Source organism: Somniosus microcephalus, unplaced genomic scaffold (assembly GCF_052327205.1).
Source record: "Somniosus microcephalus isolate GS21.2 unplaced genomic scaffold, FLI_Smic_1.0 unresolved_chr9, whole genome shotgun sequence".
Lineage (NCBI taxonomy): Eukaryota > Metazoa > Chordata > Chondrichthyes > Squaliformes > Somniosidae > Somniosus > Somniosus microcephalus.
Window position 1 is genome coordinate 5,986,719 of NW_028225187.1, and position 4,828 is coordinate 5,991,546.

Here is a 4,828-nt window from a genome sequence, read left to right on the forward strand (position 1 = left end):
GGGGTTTCTGTGATACAGAGGCGGAGGGACATGTAGAGATAGTGAGAGCCCTAAATAGAGAGGAAAAACAGAGGTATCAAAGAGAGAGGCAAAATGGAAACAGAGTGAAACCGAATCCTGCAACGTACTGGAGCTGCTTGTGACGGAGCAGCTCAATCCTCAGGCCCTGATTGGACACATTCATATGGGGGCGTTCTCGCGCCGCTCTAGGTGATTGGTTGGTTGTTGACACGTGATCAGGGTGCGGGGCGATGCAAGGAAGCCGAAGTTATCTGGCAATTGTTATTGTTTCATGCTTTCTGTTCTAATCCATTGTAAGTGTAAATCTGAGGAAAGTGCAGAAAAGGGTTTTCAGAATGGATTATCTACTGTGGCCGATTGTCCTGCTGGATTTACATGGCAAGAACGCTTCACTTGGAATTCCTTTCCTTCCCCCTTATTTTTAACAAGACAAAGACACATTTCAATCGTCAGTTACAAGTTACAGAAGCGGGGTATTTTCATGTGGTCGCGTGGCCGAGCGGTCTAAGGTGCTGGATTCAGATTCCGGTCTTTGCAGAAGCGTGGGTTCAAGTCCCACCGCTGCCAAAGATATTGTGGCTTTCATCAATTCCGCCACTTCGGCAACAGTAATAAACTGTGCAGGCAGGGCGTTTTGCTCCGTATTATGTCACTTTTTTCATGGAGCTCCATGCTAACCTTTCCCTTTCAGTTGTTATTGAGAGGCAGATGCGATTTGAAGTTTTTCCTCTGGTCAGCTGTGGCCCTGAACCCAGTGTGGTGCACTGTAATCACCGTCACCCAACAAAATGAATTCAGACCACTCACTCATCTCCACACTTGCTGCGTTTCAGATATCCACCAGTTTTACATTTCTGTTTCTTGCATTTATTTACAGTCTGTCGACTGCAAACCCCCTGTGCTGCCATTCGGGACCCACCATCTCTCCGCCGTTTCACTGTTCCCACTACCAAACCTGCCGGTTAAACAGCAGCACCCATCTGCCACTGTACTCCAATCCGAATAATATTACACTAATACGTTTTTTCAATCTACCCTATCCAGACATTGAAAGTTACATTAAGCAAGGATAAGAGGAGATCCCTTTTGTATGCACAGGTGGTGAGTGGGGCTGTGTTCAGGACGACGGTCAGATGTGTTTTTCATTCCATAAGTCTCAGAGTGTGTGATTAGGAGGGCAAATATTCCCTATTATGCTCTTCTCTTAACTTCATGATAAATTTCAGGCTATATGCGGCAGGAATAGTTCAATTGAGAGAACGTTAGCAGGAAGATCAAAATATGCCACCTACGCTCAGAATTGTATTACCACTATTGGCTAATTTCTCCAATATTTCGTGATGGAAATGATTATCTTTCATTCTTTTTTTCTACCGTTGTTTCTTTCTTCTCTCAGGCTCTCTTTCTCCGCTCTCACTAACTCTCTACCGCCGGTTCTCCAGATTTTTTTTGTTGTCCTCTTGCACTGTTTCCCCTCAGGCTCGCACTCTCCGCTCTCACTGACTCTCTACCGCCGGTTCTCCAGATTATATTTGTTGTCCTCTTGCACTGTTTCCCCTCAGGCTCGCACGCTTTTCTCAGACTTGTATTGCCTTAGCGCCTTTCACCACCTCAGGACGACCCATTACGCTTTAGAGCCAATGAAGTATTTTCAAGTGTAGTTACCGATGCAATGATGGAAACGCCGCAGCCAATTTGCCCACAACACCTCTCACAAGCAGCAATGTGATAATGATCAGCTCAACTGTTTTATTCGTGCAGTTGATTTATGGATAAATTAAGAATAAAACTTACAAACGTTGTGTTCGAACACACATCCATATATTAGTGTTGCCCTGTGATAAGGTTGCTTCTTCAGAACTAGTGAGTTGCATCAGAAGAGAGTTTGCCGTCTACTAATTTAAATTCATTTCCTTCCACCTTATTTTTAACAAGGCAAAGACACATTTCAATCATCAGTTACAAGTTACAGAAGCGAGAAAGCTTCACGTGGTAGCGTGGCCGAGTGGTTTAAGGCGATCGACTGGAAATTCAGGTTTGAATCCTACCGATGACGTAGTCCCAAATGGTCCGTTTCTACTTAATTTGAACTAGCTGCCTTTCCGTTCCTCTGCCGGGATTCAAAGCAACAATCAAACAACGTTTCAAGCAGAAAGTATAACAAACACTTCACCCCATTATTACATCACGACATTACGAGAGGCCGAAGCCAAAGTAAAATACTACGTTATTTAATGCTCTTGAAACCGTCAAAGCAATTTTAACCGTCGAAAATATTTTATTTTGCAACCCATTGAAGAAAATGCACGTCTTCCACGCAGCCATCTTCCAGTTGATGCTGCTTCCTACTGCGATGCTTATTTAATGAACTAAGCCAGACGAGCCACAGTTCTCAACACCGCCGGCCTAAATCGGTACATTAGATCATAAGAAATAGGAGCAGGATTTGGCCATGCGGCCCTCGATCATGCTCCGCCATTCAATAAGATCAAGGCTGATCCTCTACCTCAACTGAAAATTACCGACCAAGCCCCATATACCTTGATTTCCGTAATGTACATATCCATCTCCGTTAGGAATGTACTCAACGACTGAACCGCCACAGCCCTCTGCGTTAGAAAACTCCAAAGATACACAACCCTTACAATGAAGCAATTTCTCCTCATCTCAATCTTAAATGGCCGGTCCCTTATTCTGATACTTTGACCCCTAGTTCGGGCTCCACAGCCAGGGTAAACAACCTCTCAGAATCCGCCCAGTCAAGCCATGAAATAATTTATATGTTCTTCCTTCGTAGAGTCTGCTGAATTCATTTCACCACAGAAAACTATGTTTAGCTGGATGGACAACCAGCAGGAAAAACAATGCAGCCAAAGATTTATTCTCCAACCACATTCTCTGACGCACGTGGCCATACAAAGGGACAAAAGCAGCACACGCTGAGAGGGTCGTGGATAGCACGTTTAGTGAGTTGGTCACACCGCAGTGAAGGGTTGCACAGGAAGAAAGGAAATGGGTGACCACCAGGTGGAACAATAGAAGCAGGCAGGTAGTGCAGGAGACCCCTGTGACCATTCCCCTCTCAAACAGGTATACGATTTGGATACTGTTGAGGGGGATGACTCACGAGGGGAAGGCAGCAGCAGCCAACTTCCTGGCACTGGTGGTGCTCCTGCTGCCCAGGAAGGGAGGAAAAAGAGTGGGAGAGCAATAGTGGTAGGGGATTCTATAGTAAGGGGAACAGATAGGCGTTTCTGTGGCCGTAGACGTGAATCCAGGATGGTTTGTTGCCTCCCTGGTGCCAGGGTCAAGGATGTCACTGAGCGGCTGCAGGGCATTCTGGAGGGGGAGTGTGAACAGGCAGTGGTCGTGGTCCACATTGGTACCAACGAAGTAGGTAAAAAGAGGGATGAGGTCCTGCAGCAAGAATTTAGGGAGCTAGGTGGAAGATTAAAGAGCAGGACCTCAAAGGTTGTAATCTCTGAATTACTCCCGGTGCCACGTGCTAGTGAGTACAGGAATAGGAAGATAGAACAGATGAATGCGTGGCTAAAGGGATGGTGCAGCGGGGAGGGCTTTAGTTTCCTGGATCACTGGGCCTGCTTCTGGGGAAGGTGGGACTTGTACATGTCGGACGGTCTACACCTGAACCAGAGGTGAGGTTTGCTGGCACTGCTGGGGGGGGTTTAAACTAACTTGGCAGGGGGATGGGATACAGAGTGGAGCTATAGTAGGGGGTGATTTGCAGCCAAATACAGAGGAAAAAACAAGTCAGCTGGGAAGGCAGAGAGAATATGTGAGGGCAAAAGGGAATATGGCAAGGCTGGAAGGCATTTATTTTAATGCAAGGAGTCTTGCAAATAAGGTGGATGAACTGAAGTTGTTGTTGAACACATGGGAGTACGATATTGTTGCTATCACGGAGACATGATTGAGGGAGGGTCAGGACTGGCAGCTCAATATTCCGGGGTATAGAATCTTCAGGAGAGACAGAGGGGGGTATAGAAGGGGAGGGGCTGTTGCAATATTAATTAAGGAGTCGTTTACGGCTGTAAGGGGGAATGATATATTAGCGGGTTCCTCTAATGAGGACATATGGGTAGAACTTAAAAACAAAAAGGGGGCAAGCACCTTGCTGGGAGTGTACTATAGGCCCCCAAACAGTCAGGGGGAGATAGAGGAACAGATATGTAGGCAATTCTCAGAGAAGTGCGAAAATAATAGGGTAATAATATTGGGGGATTTCAACTTCCCCAATATTAATTGGGATAGTCAGAGTGTGAAAGGCTTAGAGGGTGCAGAATTCTTAAAGTGCATCCAGGTGAGCTTTTTGAGCCAACTTGTAGAAAGTCCTACAAGAGAGGAGGCGGTACTGGACCTAATTCTAGGGAATGTAGCCGGGCAAGTGGTGGAAGTGTCAGTAGGAGAGCATGTTGGCGACAGTGACCATAATTAGGTGAGATTTAAGCTGGTCATGGAAAAAGAAACTGACGTCCCGGAAATAAGGGTTCTAAATTGGGGGATGGCCGATTTTAATATGATAAGGCAGGATCTGGCCAAAGTGGACTGGGAGCAGCTACTTATAGGAAAATCCACATCAAAGCAGTGGGAGGCTTTCAGAGGGGAAATAGAGAGAGTACATGCCAACATGTACCTGTAAAGGTCAAGGGTGGGACCAACAAGCAAAGGGCACCTTGGATGACAAGGGATATACAAAAATGCATTAGGAAAAAAAGGGGGGCTTTTCGCAGTTACAAAAGACTAAAGACGGAGGAAGCCTTGGAGGAGTATAAAAAGTGCAGGGGCA

General features: G+C 46.0%; 1 non-coding gene across 1 annotated transcript; it reads left to right on the forward strand.

Annotated features, from left to right (window-relative positions):
- The first annotated feature begins 506 nt into the window (after nucleotides 1-506).
- On the forward strand, nucleotides 507-588 carry trnal-cag (transfer RNA leucine (anticodon CAG)). Its single transcript has one exon. It is a non-coding gene; the product is annotated as a tRNA-Leu (tRNA).
- The last annotated feature ends 4,240 nt before the right edge of the window (nucleotides 589-4,828 follow it).